The sequence below is a fragment of the Temnothorax longispinosus genome, chromosome 4 (genome assembly GCF_030848805.1).
Source record: "Temnothorax longispinosus isolate EJ_2023e chromosome 4, Tlon_JGU_v1, whole genome shotgun sequence".
In the NCBI taxonomy this organism is placed as follows: domain Eukaryota; kingdom Metazoa; phylum Arthropoda; class Insecta; order Hymenoptera; family Formicidae; genus Temnothorax; species Temnothorax longispinosus.
The window spans coordinates 7,975,121-7,995,831 of NC_092361.1; the positions used below are offsets into that span (position 1 = coordinate 7,975,121).

The 20,711-nt window shown below is 37.8% G+C and overlaps 1 long non-coding RNA gene across 1 annotated transcript; it reads right to left on the reverse strand.

Annotated features, from left to right (window-relative positions):
* Positions 1 to 2,174: 2,174 nt before the first annotated feature.
* Positions 2,175 to 2,971, reverse strand: LOC139812010 (uncharacterized). Its single transcript, XR_011731800.1, has 3 exons — positions 2,907 to 2,971; positions 2,422 to 2,752; positions 2,175 to 2,299 (listed from the first exon to the last, which is right to left on the reverse strand). It is a non-coding gene; the product is annotated as an uncharacterized lncRNA (long non-coding RNA).
* Positions 2,972 to 20,711: the final 17,740 nt, after the last annotated feature.

The following is a 20,711-nucleotide window of genomic DNA, read 5'->3' on the forward strand; positions in this document are numbered from 1 at the left end:
CATTCTTTCCAATTCCGTTGCTAACAAACCAAAACTTTTATCAGGTGTTAAATCATTAAGATTCCAACCCCTTTGCTGAGATGGTTCTGTATTAGTCACACGCTTTTGAAGACTATCGCTCAGAGCTGCAAGTGAATGCTCTGTATGTGTTACTTTTGTTCTTTATTCTTGAGCGATCCATTCTTATATTGAAGGGTAGCGTTTGTTTTTTTTTACAAGAAAAATGTATTTATTTTGTTTTAATTAAATATTTTTATTTTGTACTGTTACTTCTTTAATTCTTTGTAATTAAAACGATTCTTTGTAATATTAAAAATTTGTTAAAGAGAATTAAGAAGCTATTATCACTTGGGTTTAGAATAGGAAGACCCTTGAATAGGAATACGAAGATACCACTTGGGTTTTATTTCTTTAAAGTAGTTGCATAACAATTATCTTTCAAAGCAATATACATATTTTCTTTACAATTGGCGCAATTTAATTTAAAGATTTCACATCTTTTTTTGAAATACATGTCACTTGAGTTAAGTTAGGTAATATATGTACTACTTGGGTTTTAATTTTTTTTTTAAATAAAGATACTACCCACCCACTTTTGGGTTTTTTCGAGGTACAAAGATATCACGTACCATTTGGGTTTTATTAATATTTTTAAATTTAGTATTAATGATACTACCATTTGGTTTTTTTTCGAGGTAACAACTACGCGTGTACTTGACGCCTTTTTTTACTTTTTTGAAAAAGGTAATTTTGTACTGATATCATGCATTTTGTAGTGTTACGCATCTTAGAAACAGTATATCTTTATCTTACAAACAGTATGTACAGATCGTAAAGCTCTATAAGCCGTATATATTTTGATACAAGACATAATCGCAATCTCTAGCTTGAATAATTTAAAATTAATGATACTAGCACTTAGTTTTTCCGAGGTAACCATGCGTGTACTTGGCGCCTTTTTTTACCTTTTTGAAAATACAGATATACATGTGTAATGAACATTAATGTAAATATTACAATGGTGTTTGGGATAAATTAAAATAGTGGTTTGATTTTCATGAGGAAAGAATGGACGTCGACATAAAAATCAAGCTGAAAATTGCATTTAAATCTTACCACTAAATAAAATATACATTTAAATTTTGATATAATAATTGTGTAAAGTACACATACATTAGTGATGTTTGCAAAAACGCATCTTTTATGCGTTTTTTCTTTAAACGGCGAAACTTCCATTTTTCGTTTAGCGCGAATTTCTCTACCAACATTGGGTTGTCGTAATACATTGCTCTGTAAAGAATTTTGACTTCTGGTCGTTATTCCTTTCCTCAAAGTTGCAGTGCTGTTTTGTCGATTTTGTCCGAGTAATACCTTCGGTGGTGCCATTTTTCAGATATGACGAAACTTTAGTTCCTTATCTAATTGCTATAATTCACATACATACATATAATTAATTTATATATATTATACATAGTTTAATTTATATAGTGCATAATATAATACGGAATGTTTCAGAAATAAATTGTTAAATTTGATAAGCATATTCTACTAACAGTAAAAATGAAAAAGTTACAAATTTTTTTAAGTAACATCAAAGGAAAGGGAGACGTAAAAAGAAGGAAGATAAGAGAGATAAGTGATTTCGAAGTACAACAAATAACAGTGAATAAAAGAGAGAAGGAGGACATGTAAAAAAATGTATATATGAAATGAAAAGAGAGCATTTTTATCTTTTTCTATCTCTTAAAACTGGAAAAGAATAGAAAATAAGTTGAACCAATAATAATAACTTACGATAATTCCTTCGCGCGTAAACGGGATTGATCTCCTCGGAATCAGCTCCCTGCCGTCAATATATACCTGTGAACAAGCTCCTTGAGCTCCTTGATCTCCTCGGTATCAGCTCTCTGCTGTCAATATATAATACCTCTACAAAGTAAAAATGTATTGTATAATCAGAATAAGTAACATCAAAGGAAAGAGAGACGTAAAAAGAAGGAAGATAAGAGAGATAAGTGATTTCGAAGTACAACAGATAACAGTAAATAAAAGAGACAAGAAGGACATGTAAAAAAATGTATATATGAAATGAAAAGAGAGCATTTTTATCTTTTTCTAACTCTTGAAACTGGAAAAGAATAAAAAATAAGTTGAACCAATAACAATAACTTACGATAATTCCTTCGCGCGTAAACGGGATTGATCTCCTCGGCATCAGCTCCCTGCCGTCAATATATACCTGTGAACAGGCTCCTTGATCTCCTCGGTATCAGCTCTCTGCTGTCAATATGTAATACCTCTACAAAGTAAAAATGTATTGTATAATCAGAATACTAGCAACGTGCACAACTTCATTTGAGGTTATAATTGGGTACAACATTCATCGCACAATACTGTTATAATTGCAAATCGGAAACGTACCTCGAGTCCAGCTCTTCTGCGATCAACAAAGTCGGAATTGAACGTGTCAGTCGTCACTTTCTGCCAAGCGTAGAGAACCTTCTTTTCCGGCAGCTGTGGTAACACGATGTAGGGATACGAAATCTCCAGATAAGCACGAAGCAATTCAAATTCAGTATACCGCCGGCACGATTACAGTGTTACTGCCGTTTCGCGTACGCGCGTATGCGCGCGTTGTCCGCACCTTATACCTCGCGACAGCGTGCGGCTCGTGCAAACGTTAACGCGCGGCCGCAATCGCGCGGCAGAAACGCCTCGTGTGAACAGGCTCCTTGATCTCAGTATCAGCTCCCTGCCGTCAATATATAATATGCCGTCAATATATATATAATAAGTTAACCTGTATGTATAAACACTCACGTAAACGTAGTAAACAGTAAATAAAATAAGTATAACAGTAATATATATAATAAGATAATTATAGGATAATTACATAAAACAATTACCTTGAATTAATCGTCGCGTCGCGTAAAGAGTCACGGTCGGTCTCGCTCCGCGCGTACTACCGTGTCTCTCAAGATAGGTTATAACTGATGAACTGACTGACAGCGCGCTAAACGAACGCACTGCACTGCGCTGCGATACTAACGCCGCTAGCCGCCAGTGTCGAAAAAGTGAAAGTGACATTTCTCTGTTCTCTTTGTTACATGTATGTTATAATGAATGAGAGCGGTCGACGTAGAAGAAAGTATTTTAAAATAAAATTTTCACATTTGGACTTTGCGTCGCAATATCTCCGCTCGTAAGGCACGTAGCGGAATATTATAAGAGAAACCCCCCCCTCATTGGACCCCAAGCTATCGATCAAGCCTACTTAGAACTTGATCCGTTCACTCGTTATCGAGATCTCAACATCTCGTATACCCGCAACCCGTCGCGTCGCGTAAAAGAGTCACGGTGCGGTCTCGCTTCGCGTGTACTTGGCGCGAGACACTACCGTGTCTCTTGATATGCTACTGAAACACAAGCTTCACAAAATATTGACAAATCTCAATCAGAGGAAGATGAAACAACAGAAATGGAATTATTTTTGGAGAGACCTAGCAGATATTCTGAAGCAACACTTCCACATCATATCCGTTGTGCTAGCCATACCTTTAACCTTTTGGCTACTACAGATGTTATTAATTTCATGAAATCATCTGATTTATTATATTTTTGTTATACTAAAATGATTGAAGGCTGTAACTCTTGTGGCGATTATTAAGGCTCCTGGGTAGTCACCGCAGCCATATTGAATTTCTTGCTATCGAGGCGAGAAATTACCCTATTTTATGTTGCGGTATTTTCCGAAATAAAAATCACTATAGATCGTTTCAGCACACTTCTAAAATTGACCGGATACTATCCTTTTCCCTCGACAATAAACAAACAGCCATAAAACAAAGTCTAAACATACGGAAAAACAAGCCGTTTTCGACTATCGAAAGGAGTGGAGAATGTTCCTTCCGCATATGTATTTCTTGCAAATCTTACCATACAGTCAATTTTACGAGTTTCACGAATACGTTAAACGTTATAGCACAAGTACAGAGCGAATAATAAAGAAATTTAACGCAACGCAAAATAGGTTGTTAACATGTCACAAGACAGAATTCTCCATTGGAGAGAGTGAGAGAAGAGAGTTCTTATTTCTGCCGCGACGGTACGGCGCCACCGTCAACGCAGAGTTCTCGGCTCAGGGACCAGGAGCCTTAAAGTCACCAAAACAGAGTAAAAATCTGATAAAATTACTCGGCCAACGTTTAAAAATACCAGTTATAACGCGCTGGAATTCCTTGCATGATGCGCTGTTACAAATTTTGAGCCTAAAAAACAAAATTTTATTACAGGTTGAATTGTTAGGTGTGAATAATCCGCTCGATAAAGATGATTTCAGGTAACTATAACTTTTATGCTAATTAGTCATCATATATCTTAAACGTGAAATAAATATTTATTACTTTTTCTAAAAACCTTTCCGTTCTTTCATTTTCTTCAACTAATTTGAAAATTTCATCATAGATATGAAATTAATATAAAATAGATATTGATTAATAACATAGATATTAATTAATATAAAATAAAACACGTTTATAGATCGAATATTTTGATAAACAAATTTCATGCAGTGTAATATTAATAAAATTGACTTTTAGTGATAACGAGTTAAATTTATATTGGAGTTTAAGTTTGTCAATTGACTTTTACGTATGAGAGATTACACCAAGTCGCTCCATAAATTCTCAATACAATACCTCCTTTTTAAAACCTGTATTTCAAAAATGTTTACTATACAGAAAAAAAATGATTTTTTGGTGCAAAAAATTTTTTCACGTCTTAAGTATATTTTTTGCATTTTAAATTGAAAACAAAAATTTTTATTGTGAGAAAAAAATTTCTTGGGGCAAGGAAGAATTTTTTGCGTCAAGAAATTTTACCTCACTCCAAGAAAATTTTTGTTTTCAATTTAAAATGCAAAAAATATTCTTGCGACAAAAAATACTTTTTCCTTCACTATAGTGTACTATTTTACATCAAAACATCTCTGCGCTGAACCTCTTAGATCTTATAAAATTTTCTAAAACAACTCTACTAAAAAATTTATCTGCGCATTAAGAAAACTATAGTTTTGAGTCGAGTTGTTTTAGAAGAATGTTATATACGGTAGAGATAACTTGGAGGATAGTAATTTATCAGCAGTTATTTTCTAGAGGAAAATTTCCACGTTAAAAAATTTTTGATACGGATTTTAAATTTCGGCATTGAATAGAGATTTTGGAGCGGTTTGTCATATTGTCACGTATGAATATGAAATCAATAATTTTTTATAAAATGTAATTAATTTATTTTACTCCATTAGTAATAAATTTGGATTTTTTTCTAAAAAATAATTTTATAAAGGACTTTTTGGATCTGTTTTGAATAATTTTATCAAATAAAGTAAATTTAAAGTTTTTTAAATTTTCATTATTACTGAGCTAGCAAATATTTTTACTATCTAAACGAACGTTTTTTTATATCAAATACCAAAATTATAAATATATGAGTTATAAAGATCTAAGTTCTTTATTGGCAGTGTTAGCATTTTTTCTCAAAAAGTGATGCTTTTTCAATCAAAATTTAATTAATAAAATAATGATTTTTAATTTTTTATAAAAAATTTTAGTATAGCTCTAGCATGAGATATGCCTTAATGTTATATTTAAATATTTATTTTATTATTTTATTTCATTATCAATTTTTAAGCATATATTATATGCATTATATGCATATATTTAAGCATAGTTCAATAATTTTACAGATTCATGGAAGAATATCTTCATTGCAATCAGCCAATTGCCTTAGCACTTGACAAATTACAAGGAGATCAAGTAGCTTCGTATGGGTATTTACTCCCTACGTTGATATCTGTGAAAAATAAGTTACTGGCTTGTAAAGAATTAAATTTCCATTTTTGTCAAGACCTGGCGACTGGATTATTAGCAGCATTTGAAAAACGATTTGATAACATTTTTAAAGTAGTAGACGAAGGCCGAAACAGTGCAGTCGCTGCTGCGAGTCACCCTCAATTTAAATTAGACTGGTTAAAATGCTTAACGGACGAAGCTCAAGATAATGTTATTTCCGCTATCAAGGATGCCATTAAATCTGTTAGTAACGAATCAGATCCAAAACAAAACAAAATAATTACTGATGATTTTTTTATTTTCAAAATCATTCACTCATCTAGAAGGCTTGCAACATTTGGAACTAATGATCTAGAAATAGTTTACCAACAGTTTGTTGATGAGAGTCGAACCGACCTTGAATTATTAAATTTATACCCAACCGTTAAAGAAATTTTTTTAAAATTCAATACAGCTTTACCTTCATCAGCGCCTGTTGAACGCTTATTTAGTTATGCAACTATGTTTAATTTGCCTAAGTATAATAAGCTAACAGATGAAAATTTTCAATTAAGAATTATCATGAAGTGTAACGCTAGCGCAGCCAAATGCAAAAGTGATAAATAAATAAATTCAACTATTAAAATTTAAGTTGTTAATTAAATAATTACCTAAAATAAAATATTTATTAATTTATCAATTATTAACTGTAGTGGCCACATTTTCGAAAAATCAGAAAATTTCAGGAAGTTTTAAACGAATTAAAATAATCCGGAATTTTGTAAAAAACATAAAAAAATTTTTATTTTCAATAAAAAATTGTAATTTTTCAAATTTTTAGTTCACGATATCTTTTAAACAAATTAACCGGCTTTATTTAGATTGGCGGCAATCAACGCGGCTTATTAAGCTTCAAAGTTAATACATTTTTGGAATTGATAAGTCGATTAGTTTAAAAGTTATTTTATAAAATATTTGTTTGAAAATTCTCCAACAATATTTCTCAAACAATTTTGGTCAAGTTAGCGGCATCCGACGCGGCTTATCAAGTTTTAGAGCTGATTAAATTTTAGTATCGACCAGTTTACTAATTTAAAAGTTATCACCAAAAAATGATAAAGTTTGTAATTTTTTAAATCTTTCATTCGCGATATTTCGCGAACAAATTAACTGATTTAAGTCCGGTTTGCGGCATTCGACGCAGCTTATTGAGCTTCAAAACTCATTAAATTTTGGAAACGATCAGATTATTAATTGAGAAGTTACGTACTAAAAATAATGAAATTTCTAATTTTACAAATTTTTCGTTTACGATATCTCTTGAACGAATTAATCGATTGAGGTCGGACTTGCAACTTATTGAGTTTTAGAGCTGACTAGATTTTGGAATCGATCGGTCAATTAGTTTAAAAATTATTTAGAAAAAAACACTTTTTGCAAAAATATACTTTTAAGAATATCTTCAAATCTACTTGATTGATTGTCTAAATTTACAGGAAATCTAAGTTCCGGTAAGACCTTTCGAATGGCGCAAGTTCCATCCAAATCGGTCCATTCGTTCAAAAGATATTCAAGAGTTACACACACACACACACACACACGCACACGCACACGCACACGCACACGCACACGCACACGCACACGCACACGCACACACACGCTCACGCACACGCGCACGCGCACACGCTCACGCACACGCGCACGCGCACACGCACGCGCACACGCACACGCACGCACCTGCGCACACGCACGCACACACGCACACACACTCGGACTCCCTCTGAAAATGATCAGAATAGCTTCCTAGGACCTCAAAACATCGACATCTGATGAATACTCGAATAGTGAAAATCGGGATGACAATAATTTCCCGAATTTTTCGAAAATTTTCGATTTTCATAGCGGGAAATATACCATAAATAATCTAATAATTAAAAATTTTTTTATTTACTAAATATCGAAATATTTAGGAATATTTTATTGCAAATTACTAATTATTTAAATATTTAGTAGTTATTTTCAAAAAGTTAGAATTATTGAAATATTTAGTATTTATATCCGAATAATTAGAAATTATACACGTATTAAAAAAATTTTTCAATTTTTTATTAGATTTTTAAAAATCAATACTATTCCTAAAATTATTAGTTATTTAATAAACAATCAAAAAAAATTATGTAATTTATTTTGATTGTTCGCACATCTACAACCTACGCTTCAACGTTCTCTTCAAACTCGACAGAATGAACCACGAATATAAGACCTTTAACACTAAGTACCAAAAAAAGTTGTTAAATCTCGAAATTAAGGACATTCACTTTTATATAAATGCCTTACGCTCCAAGATCCGCGACATTGAAAATTATCTTTTTCGGTCTTTACCAGAATGCTTGGTCACGGATTTCTTTAAACGTAACAATGAGAGTATTTCCCGTCACAATAGCCGAACTAAGCTTAAGCTAATGGATAAATTCAATCATATTTTAGTTAAACGTAATCGACTCGGTAATGTTTTTTCTGAAAAGAACATGAATAAATGGATTGTCAACGTGAGTAGCAAACAGATTCCCGACCACGTCTCGAAATTTCTTAGCTTAGGTGACAGATTTGGCTTGCCGATCAATTTTTGTGATAGAAATGACCGCGTTGACTCTGTATTGCATGTAATAAAAAGTTTCGAACTTAATAGTCACGAAATTAACCAAGATAGTGCTAATGAAACACGCTTATCGATTTCTAATATATTACAAGGGTTTCTTACTAATAAACAACATGTGAATCACATTGACAGATTTATCTCGGACTCATTTTACAAATGTAAAAAATTCTTGAAAAATAACGACGACCTGTTGGTTACAAAGACTGATAAAGGCCAAGTTACTGTTGTCATGGACAGAACGACTTACATAAAACAAATGACTGACTTACTCAACGACCAGACAACATATAAGAAACTCGATCGTGACCCTATCAAGCGCCTAACAACTAAAATCAATGGTTTAGTTCGCTCATGGTATGACAATGAAATTATTGACGAGCATACTTTCAAGAAACTACGCAGCACGTGCGGTAACTTGCCCCGTTGCTATGGACTACCAAAAATCCATAAAAACGGCTTTCCACTACGGATTATTGTCTCCGCAGTCGGTAGCCCATTATATAACATCGCTTGTTATCTTCACAACATTTTGAACGATTCCATTCCTAAACCGCGTTCTCATATAAAAGACAGTTGGTGTTTCGTTGAGAGCATTAAAAAATTGAAAATTCTGCCCGACGAAATTCTCATTTCACTCGACGCCACTTCTCTATTCACTAACATCCCGAAGGACCTTGTTATGGAAGGCATCAAAAAACGATGGTGTCACATTTCTACTGCCACCAAATTAACTTTACAACAATTTTTATACGCGATTGACATTGTTTTAAGCTCCACTAGTTTTAGTTTTAACGGGAATATTTACGATCAAATTTTTGGTAGTCCCATGGGGTCTCCTCTTTCCCCTATCCTTGCAAATATAGTGCTTAACGACCTTGAAACATATTGCCTTGAATTATTAAGTTTCAAGGTTCCCATATTCGGGAGATATGTTGACGATATATTTGCAATTATCCCACGTGATAAAATAAATGACACGCTTGAGGCTTTTAACAGTTACCACCCGCGTCTGAACTTTACATGCGAAACTGAGACCAATCTCTCTATCAACTTCTTAGATGTGACCGTTATTAAAGATGGCGAAAATCTGTTAACAAATTGGTACAGGAAATCCACCTTCTCAGGACGCTACATTAATTTTTACTCAAGCCACCCAATTAACTACAAAGTTAACGTTATTTCTAATTTGGTTGACCGAGCGATTTTATTGTCCAACGAGCGCTTCCATGAGAATAATATCCGTGTTGTTAAAGAGATTCTCTCTGATAATTGTTATCCGACATATTTTTATAACAAATACATAAAACGACGATTAATGCTGTTAAAGAACCGCGATTCGAGAAACGACAAGGTTCATACTGTGCGACATCCTGTCACCATTCCTTACCTAAAGAATTGTAGCGAGAGTATTAGTAAGGCCCTGAGGAACAAAGGATTCGACGTGGTCTATACGGTTCCTAAAAAACTCGATCGTATTATTAATAGAGGCAAAGATAGGCTCGAAAGCGCTAAACGCATGGAAATTGTATACGAGATCGATTGTCTTAATTGCAACGCATGTTACATCGGACAGACCAAAAGAAATTTGGTGACTAGAATCAAGGAACATCGTGCCGATATTAAAAAGCATCCCAGTAATCATTCTGTGGTCAGCAAACACAAGACCTCTTGCAATCACGAATTTAATTGGACTAGTCCCAAAGTTCTACATAGCGAGAAACATTTCAAAAAAAGAGAGATAGCCGAAATGGTGTTTATTAAGAAAAACAATAACACTATTAATTTACAAAAGGACACCGATAACCTTCCTGTCATTTATGACAAAATAATAAACTTAAAATGAGCGCTTTCGGTTACCTCTGCCTTTGTTTCTCACTCAATCGTCTGTCGTCACCTATAGTGAACGCACCACCGAATTTCACGTTGGTTAAATATGTTATGACTCGCATATCTTTTATCGCCTTTGACACACAAAACATGTAAGCGTTGCTATTTTATTTCTGAGTTTACTCTTCGTACGTCATTTTAGTTTGTTAATTTATTATTTTACTTTTTTTGTATTTTAGTTCGTAGACTCATTGTTGCCACATTGTGTATAATGAAGTGTTTTGCAAGCGTTAATTATTGTACGCACTTGAGAAGGACCGGAATCTCGGTTGAAACGCGTTGTGCTTGTTAAATAAATATTAGCCAGTTTGGTCGCAGCAAAGGATTTTTGTAATTTCACTACTCACTGGCGAAGTAAAAGTATTTGATATGTAATTTATTTTGTTTTTATTTAATTAGGATTTAAAAATTTAAAAATATATTATTATAATAATTGATAATAAATACTGAAATCGCTAGCGAAAATATAGTTAGTGCCGATTACTGATTCTAAATATTGGAATTAATTATAATTTGTACCTTGTGACTCATACATTGTTTTACAATTCCTTTCTAAAAAAAGGCATGTTAAGTCGATACTCGCATATCTCGGTTTTTTGTTGCCGCTTTTCCGCGATGCCAATTGGTTCTCTCGCTGCGCTTACTTCATTTGCAGCTGTCATCGTATGTTTTGACAGTTGTGTGTATCAAGAAGTTAATAGTGTAATAGTAATTGCATAATGTTAAAGCTAAATAGCGCGCGCGAAGCGCGCGTCTGTGGTGTCTAGTATTGAAAAAAAGAAAACGTTTGTATTTGAACTGCAAGAAAGAACAGAATTTGAACTGCAAGAAACAACAGATTGACGTAAAGCAAGCACTCTATGTTCATGTCAATTTGTTCCTTCACTAGTTCCTTCTTAAAAAGCATTCCAAGTATTATTTAAAAAATTATTAAGTCAGGATTGACTTATAAATATTTGTAATTAATAGTAACTTGTACCAGGTGTATTCTAAAACACTTAAATTAATTGTAACTTGTACCGGGTGGCTTTAAATTCACCAAAATCGTTTTAAATAATACCGAGTGGTTTTTAAATACTTGGAATTTATTCTAACTTGTACCAGGTGGCTTCTAAATATTTCGAATTAAGTATAACATGTACCGGGACTTGTTAACAATTTTTATCGTTTTTAAACATTTAATAAAATTATTCTAAGTCCTTATTTGCAATTTGTATTTTTTTCGAACTATTTATTCTTTGATTTATTTAAATTACGTCATTAATTATATTTAAGGATAAAAAAAACGTTAGGATTTGAACTCAAAATAGAAGAAAACAAGTAGAAACTTGCACATTGCTTCCTTATAGTTTTTAAGTGTGCAAATAAAAACCTGCACATTGCTTCCTTTATGAAAAAACCTGTTTTTTTTATGCATAATTATTAGTAGATATTTATTAATTTAGCTTCCTTATAGAGGAAGCAATGTGCAGGTTTCTACTTGCACACTTAAAAACTATAAGGAAACAATGTGCAAGTTTCTACTTGCTCACTTAAACAAGTTTCTACTTGCACACTTAAGAAAATCCTATAGTGAAGGCCGAACTTCCTTGATGTTGATAATGTCGAACATTTTTAATTCCGTTCTAATTCGTTTTCTATCATTTTCTATATTACCGGCCTATATCTGCCTTTTATAGCGGGAAGTATACCATAAATAATCTAATAATTAAAAATTTTTTATTTTTTTATTTACTAAATATTGAAATATTTAGGAATATTTTATTGCAAATTATTAATTATTCAAATATTTAGTAGTTATTTTTGAAAAGTTAGAATTATTGAAATATTTAGTATTTATATCTGAATAATTAAAAATTATACAAGTATTAAAAAAATTTTTCAATTTTTTATTGGATTTTTAAAAATCAATATTATTCCTAAAATTATTAGTTATTTAATAAACTATCAAAAATAATTATGTAATTTATTTACATTTTTATTTAATTAGAATTTAAATATTTAAAAATATTATTATTATTATTATTATAAAATTGATAATAAATACTAAAATTGCTAGCGAAAATATAGTTAGTACCGATTATTGCATGGAAGGAAAGAAGGGTGAATTGGAAACTGAGAGAGATAGCGAGAAGGGAGGAAAGAAAGGGAAAGGGGCGTGGATTAAAGCAGGGGGAATAAGATTGGAAAACATATGGTGGAGATGGGATGTGGAAGAGAAAGTTTTAAAGGATGAAAAGGGAAATATAAGAAAGGAGAGTGGGGAGAGAGAGGGAGGGGAGAGGTGGGGTTGGAGAGAGAGGAATAAGAGTGGAGAAGGGGGAATAAAAAGGAACGAGGATATAGGGGAGGAGATGGAGAGTAGCAATACGGAAGTCAGAGGAGACGAAGAGGGGGGGAGGAGGAAGAATTGGAAAATAGTGTTCTGGAATGTAGCAGGGTTGGAAAATAAAGATAAGGAATTTTAAGAGGGGCTGAAGAAAGAAGATGTGATAGTCCTAATAGAGACATGGATAGGAGAAAAAAGCTGAGAAAGAATAAGGGAAAGATTACCAAGAGGGTACGAATGGGGAGTACAATTGGCAAAGAGGAAGAACAAAAAAGGGAGAGCGATAGGAGGTATGATAATGGGAATGAGAAAAAGATAAAAGAGAAGGAAATGGAAATAGAAATCGATAGAGAGGGATTGATAGCGGGTAAGGTTAGGATAGGGGGTGAGAACTGGAGTATTATAGGGGTATATGCAAAGAAGGAGGGAATGGAGGAGACCCTGCAGGAGTTAGGATACATAATGGAAAGAAAAGTGGAAAGAAGGTTTACGATAATTGGAGGAGATTTTAATGCGAGGACTGAACAGAAAGGTGGGAGTATAGAGGAAGAAGAGGGTAGAGGGCAGATAAAGGGGGGAAGAAAATCGAAGGATAAGAAGATGGATAGAGAGGGGAGGTTGATGGTAAATTGCTTGGAGGAGAGAAGAGACAAGGAAGGGGAATTTACTTTCACGGAAGGAAGAGGAGATACGGTGATTGACTATGTTATAGGGGAAGGAGAAGACTGAGAGCATGACGGTGGGGAATAGAGTGGACTCAGACCACCATCCCTTAGAAATGGTTTTAAGAATGGGGAACGAGAAGGAAAACAGAGGAAGAGGGTGGAAGAAAAGAAACAAAGGAGTGTGGAACGAGGAAGGAGTAAAGGTGTTTATAGAAAAAGTTGGGGAAGTGGCGGAAAAAGAGGAGTTAAATAAGGAATGGGAAGAAATGGAAACAAGAATAGTAGAGGCGATAAAAGGGGTGGAAGAGGAGTTGAAGGGAAGTAAGAAGGAGAAGGTGGGGTGGTGGGATAAGGATTGCAGAGAAGCAAAGAAAAAGGCGAGAAGGAAATTGAGGGAATGGAGAAAGGAAAGAGGAGAGGGCAATGCATACAAAGAAAAAAGGAAGGAGTTTAAGGAATTATGTAAGAGGAAGAAGGAAGAAGAGAATCTGAGATGGGAGAAAAAAGCGGAGGAAGCGAAGAGGGAGGCGGAGGTATGGGAGATAGTAAATAGAGAAAGAAGAAAAAGGAGGGGAATTGAGGAAGGGTTAGAGGAGGAAGAATGGAAAGAGCACTTAATGAATTTGTTAGAGGGAGTGGAGGGAAAGGTGAGGAGGAGAAAGTTAGATGAGAGGGAGGAAAAGAAAGGAGAGGAGAAGATTAGCTTAGAAGAAACGAGGAGGGTAATAAGGAAGTTAAAGAACGGAAAGGTTGTAACCGGACGGTACGTAATCGGGCCACGGGACACATTATTTTGTCCTCTAAGTCATCGGTCGTCACTCGGTTTATCCTATTTCTACCGAGAAGGTAAGTATCTATGACGTATGGTTAATCAATTTGTTTAAACATTCCCCTTTTCAGGTTTCCGCCACGGATGCCTCATTACCGTCGCCTACCCTCGGATCCTAGCCGCTTGCCGCCGACCCAGATCAGCCAAGGACCACGATGGATGACCACCGCTTGTTCAGGTAAGAATGACTATCACGTGTCACCTTAATTAATTAATCCTCCTTTATTTTCAGATTCCCGCCACGGATGCTCGATCTCCGGCGCCTACTCTCGGATCACCGATATAAATCACCAGCTTAAGTCAACGTGGGACCAAGATGGCTTACCACCGCTTGATCGGGTAAGTTACAGTACCAATGGTTAATTAACTTAATTAATTCTTATTTTCAGGTTCGCTCTACGGGTGCCTCATCTGTGTCGCCGACCCATGGATCACCGCTGCTGCACGCCGACCGAGATCAACGCGTACACAAGATGGCCGACCGCCGCTCTCACGAGGTAAGTATGAGTAACGTAGTTAATAAACTTAATTAATACTGCTTCTTTTCAGGTTTCCGCCACGGATGGCTCATCTGCATTTCTCACTGTTGAAGCACCGATGATAATCTCCGACCCGGATTGACGCCTTCGCAAGATGGCTGACCTCCGCTTGATCAGGTAAGTAGAAGGTAATTAATCCATAATTTCGTTGATATTTTCACAAATAATTGTTTATTCATAATGATCGTTTCACAAAGATGGTTGTTCACAATTATTCGTTCCGCACAAGATGGCGGTCGCACGTCTCGCCAAGTGCGAAGTTTTCGTTTTCGGTAATCTAAGACCGTTCGTCTTTCGTATCGACGAATTTTAACGCGTTATGCGGGCGTTCCCGTTTGTTCCGGACGCTGAGGTAATCTAATATCGTAATTCGGAGCACTATCGCGATAATTACTGCGACACGCCAAGATATATGCGCGAGACGGGTGTTACCAATTCGAGTGCCCACGAGAGACTGCCTCAAGTAATATTCCTCACTGTGGTTCCCCACCTGCGATATGTTACCCCCACCATGGTATCACGGCCACTTTCTCTTTCGGTAATTTTCCACGCTACGCAGTTACAATAGGTGTTTACCGCTCGCGGTCGCGCCAGATGTTCCCGGCGGAAATTTCCATTCGCTGTAAGTGCGACGCACTTTCTCGATGCCCGGGTAGTGGTTTTCCACCACCTTGAATTTTCGACTTTCTACGGCGCCGATCTGCGCGCACGTTCTCTCCTACGTCTCTATAGAGGATTCCGACTTCCTGAAGAAGACGTCCAGGTCAATTTCGCGATACTTGCCGTTGACGGCGACCCCCGGTGCCCGCTTCTACGGATCTCTACCAGCTATATTCCGGACTTTGTTCTCGTAGCCGATGTCCGGGTATCGATTTCGCGGACCGTCCCCGTGACTTCTGTCCGGGTGGTCGGATTTCGACGGCGACCTGTTCCTCGGGTGTACCAGGTCTCGCTTTCGAGGCACCGTGAGTTTTTCCCCGTGGATGACGCCTGGTTCGCTATCTCGTGACCCAGTGCCCGGATCGCGGCGCTCTTCGTGCGTGCCCCTATTTGACGACTCTGTGGTTTTTTAGTCGCGCGCCCCGCGCGGTTTGGCACTTCGCGTCCGCGCTTCCGTATGTCGTCGCTCTGAAGATTGTGTGTGGCTCGACGCCTTATGTTATCTGCGCGGTGTCGCGATCCATGCGCAAACAAATAAACAATATTTACGGTCGAGCCGGGTACTATTGTGCCGAAAAACAAAATAAAACTATATAAATCGGCCAAAGAAAGGAAAGGGAAATACTTACTGACTATATGAGCCGCAGCTCGGCGACCGCTGTCGCACAACTTAACCCTATCTTATTTCCTACTGCGCTGGACGGATCGAAATCAGAAGTAAAGGACGCTACGGTCATACAAAACTGAAAATGTATTGTACTTAAACGCGAGCTTTTAGCCCCCCTATTAATATCCGTCCTCGGAACGCTTCGCGTTGTCGCTTTTCTATTGTGTCGTACGTGGCTTTTCGATGATGGAATCGCGCGCTTCCCCACCTGGATGCGTAATTGTCGTCTTTATCCCATTAAATGGCCGACACGGCGCCTACGGTTGCAAGGTAATGGGAAGGGATGGGATACCAAGCGAGGTGTGGAAGCGTGGGGAGAGTGAGTTAGAGAATTGGGCATGGAAGCTTATCAATAGAATTTGGAAGGGAAGAGGATGGCCAAAAAATTGGAAGGAGGGAATAATTGCGCCTATAGTAAAGAAAGGGGAAGGAAAAGGGCGGAGGAGTATAGAGGGGTGACAATAATGCCGTCGTTATATAAGGTGTACACGGCCATTCTGGCGGAAAGGCTAAGGGAAAAGCTGGAGAGAAAGAGAATAGTACCAGACAGGATTCAGAAGGGGAATGGGAACCATAGATAACATTTATGTGCTGAATTACTTGGTGAATAGAAGGTTGGAGAAGAAAGGGGGAAAACTGATAGCATGTTTCGTGGATCTTAAGGCGGCTCGGTGGATAGAGGGATACTAATAAAAGTTATGAGAGAAAGGGAAATAAGGGAAGGACTGGTGAGAAGGACGGAGGAGATTCTAAGGGAGACGAAAAGTAGGGTAAGGGGGGGAAACGAAATGGGAGAAGTGTTCTGGACGGGGAGGGGGGTAAGGCAGGGGTACCCATTGAGCCCGTTACTGTTCAACGTGATGCTAGCGAATATGGAAGAGGAAATGGGCAGAGTTAAATGGGGAGATATAATGCTAGGAGGTAAGAGGGTGTATACGTTGGCGTATGCCGATGATGTATTGCTAATCGCAGAGGATGAGGATCAAATGAGGAGCATGTTAGAAAGATTGGAAGGGTACTTAGACTACTTAGGTAGGAAGAGATTGGAGCTGAATGTGGAGAAAACAAAAATAATGAGGTTTAGGAAAGGAGGAGGAAGGGACTGTAAGAGAAGATGGAGATGGGAAGGAAAAGAAATAGGAGAGGTAAGGAAATTTCGGTATTTAGGTTACGTGTTTCAAAGGAACGGAGGAAGGAAGCGCAGGTAAGGGAAAGGATTAAGAAGGCGGCCACGGTAATGGGTAAGGTTTGGGAGATAGGGAAGAGGAGATTTGGGAAAGACTGGGGAAAAAGATTGTGGTTGTTTGATAGACTGGTGTGGACGGTTATGGGATATGGAGCAGAAATATGGGGATAGAGAGAGAGAGGGAAGGAATGGAAAGGTTGGAGGAAAGGTATAACAGATGGGTTTTGGGAGTAGATAGAAGAACACCGTGGTATTTTGTTAGGGAAGAACTGCAGAGGGAGAAGCTAATAGGGAGGGCGGGGATGAGGGCATGAAGATTCGAGAAAAAGAGGAGGAAAAAGGAAGTGATACAAGGTAATAAAAGAAGGGGGTATTCCGGGATATTTGAAGAAGGGATGGGGTGAGAGCAGATGGAGAAGTGTGATTAGGCGAGGTTTAGATTAGGGAATGAGATGAGAGAGAGCAGATACTGAGAAGGGGAAGATAAGAAGAAATGTAAATAGGTTGTGTGAATACAGGGAAGAAACATGGGAACACGTATGGGAAGAATGTAGAAAATGGAAATCTGGAGGAAGAAGTTGGCAGGAAGCGGTGGGATGAATATTGAATGAGGAAGGAGGAAGAGAGGAATGGATGATGGAAATAGAGGGGGAAAGAATAAAAGGAAAAGGGGAGATAAAGGAACAAGGAGAAGGTGTAGGGGAGAGAGAAAGGGAGAAAGAAGAGGCGGACGAGAAAGAGGGGAGGGAGAGGGAAGTAGAGTAAAGGAGAGGAAAGTAATATAATATTCATGTTACAGATATCCAGGATGGAATGCAATGGGAGGATAATAATAGAGAAGGAGGCGGTGGAAAAGATTGTGGAAGAGAAAAAAAAGAGATGCTGAAGGAGTTGAAAGAGGACGGTAAAAGGAAAGAGGAGGAGATAGAGGAGCTGAAGGAGGAGGTAAAGAGATTGAAGAGAAAGGTGAAAAGAATAGAGCAAAGTAGGGGCAAAAGGAAGAGGGAGGATAGCGAGAAGAGTAGAGATAAGCCTGGAAAGAGGAAATGGTGGGCAGGGGAGGACGAAAGGAACGAAGACGAAATGAGAAGAAAAACGTGATAATAAGGATCGAGAAAGAGAGATGGAAGGTGAGAAATCAAATTAGAAAAAAGTGAAGGAGCTTTTGACGGAAGGTTTGAAGATGAAGGCGGAGGTAAGAGACGTGTGTGTAGTAGGACAGAGGGGACTGGATGACGATACTAGTGAAGCTGGGAGATGAGGAGGAGAAGTGGCGGGTGTTGGAAGCAAAGAGAAAAGCAGGAAATAGTTTAAGGGTGAAAATAGATGAGGATAAGCCGTGGGAAACGAGGATGAAAGAAAGAGAAAGGAAGAAAGGGAGATTAAAAAGGAGAATGGAAGAAAACAGGATGGCAAGGATGTCTGAGGAGGAAGAGATTTCGAGAGAGATGGAGGAGAAGCTTTTGATGGACTCGGACGAGGACAAAGAAAACAGGAAAAAAGATAGTAGGATGAAAGAGGAGTACCGAGTCAGGATGGAGAGAGGCAGAGGGACGCAGAGGCGGAGGAAGCGGAAGGGGACAAGCAAAGGGGTGAAGGAAGAGGGGGGAGGGTAGGAAAATAAGAAAAAATTGTAAGGTCGCATATGGCCAGGTCAAGAAGGGGTGAAAGATTTGTAAAGGGTTGGGTACGTCCCTTTAAAAAACGCCAATTTTGTAGTAGATTGTAAACCCTACGGGAAAACGCAATAAAGTTTACATACATATTATACACATATATATGTATATAACAATCATAACAGTTAACAAAAAGAGAAAAGAGAAAAGACACTTACAATCTTAAATCCTTTCTTCGCTCTCTCCTTCTCCTGCAAACTGCTCTTTTTCTTCCTTTTCCCTTGTACTCTCCTTACACTTTCCTTCATTCCTTCTTGTCTTCATTCCAGTATATCTTTCTTCTATTGATCCACAATCGGCTACTCGTGGCTACCGCTGAATTTCCTAGTCTTCTCTCCCTTCTTGCCTTTTCTTTTATCCTCCATCTTACATGTCTTCCCTCTCTAATCAGTTCCTAGTCCACAATTACCCCCATTTCTTTTTCATTTCCCACCGTTTACTATAAAGCTCCTTTTTGTCTTCTTCCTCCTCCATTTCCACTATCAGCAACTCCTTCGTTCCTTCTCCTTTTATCTCCACCACACCTTTAATCTCCGCCTTCCTATCCAACGCCATCTCAGCTATAATCTCCATAAATTCTTTCCTTTCTACTGGTCCTGCTCCCTCTAATCCGCTCCATACCAAGGAGATCTCTTTCTCTTCGCTGCTCTCTCTCTTTTAGCTCTATCCTCTCTATACGCTCTCTCTCTTTCGCTTCTTTCTCTCTCGCTTCTCATTTTCTCTTCTCTTCTCTTCACCATCTCCCATGCGTTTCTCTTCTCCCTCTCTGTGCCTCTTCCTTTCCACTCTTCTTCTCTATCTCCTTCTCTTCCTTCCTCTCCAGCTGTACTCCACTCACTCCTTTCCACCTTGCTCGCCGATCCATCTTTGCTCTCTCTTTCGCTTCGCTCCTTCTCCTCTTCCATTTTCCTATCACCTCTTCTTTCCGTTGTCCTTTCCTTGCGTGTCTCTTCTTTTTCTTTTACCCTCTCTTCTCCTATCATCTTCCTCCATTCTCTCCTTGCTCCCTCCGTTCCTTTCGTCCTTCCCTCTTTTGTCTCTCCTAGCTTCGCTTCTTCTTCTCCTTCTGTCCTCCTCCTCCGTCGTCATTCTTCTTTCCACCTCACTCTCAATATCTCCTCTCACTCTTTCCGACCTTTCGACTCCCTTCACTCTCTCCGTCCCTTTGTCTCCTCTCCCCCGCTCCGTTTTTTCCTCCTTTTCACTAAATTTTCTTGATTCTTCGCTTCTCGCCTCCTCGCTTGTCACCTCTTCCCACCAACTTTTACTCCATCTTTTATCACCCCATCCTCTTTCTGTGCATTTCTCTCCTTCATGTTTCGGTTTTTCCTCCACTGTCCTTCCTTTGTCGCTTTTCTCTTCCCTTTCTTTCTCTTTCTTCCTCTGCTTCTCCTCCACATCTGTTTCTCCATCGCTTTCGTCCACTCTCCTCTTCTCCGCCTCTCCTCGTCCTCCGCCTTACTTACTTTGACTCCCTGCATCCTGCCTTTTCTCCATCTTCTCCAGCTGCCTCCTTATCTTCCTCATTTCCTGCCTAAGCTCTTTTCCTTCCCGCTTTACCTCTTTCAGAATTTCCTGTCGCATTTCCCTCAGTTCCTTCATAATTTCCTTTTTCCAGCCATTCTCCTCCCTCTTTTGTCCTTCTCTCGGCATCTTCACCTCCCTCGTCACTCCGTTATATTTCTTGCCTTCTCCGCTTTGTTCTTACTTCCCCGACTTCACTTACTCCCGCTCTTCCTTTCTTCTGCTCTTTTCCTCGCTTTCCTTGCTCCGATTTCTCCGATTT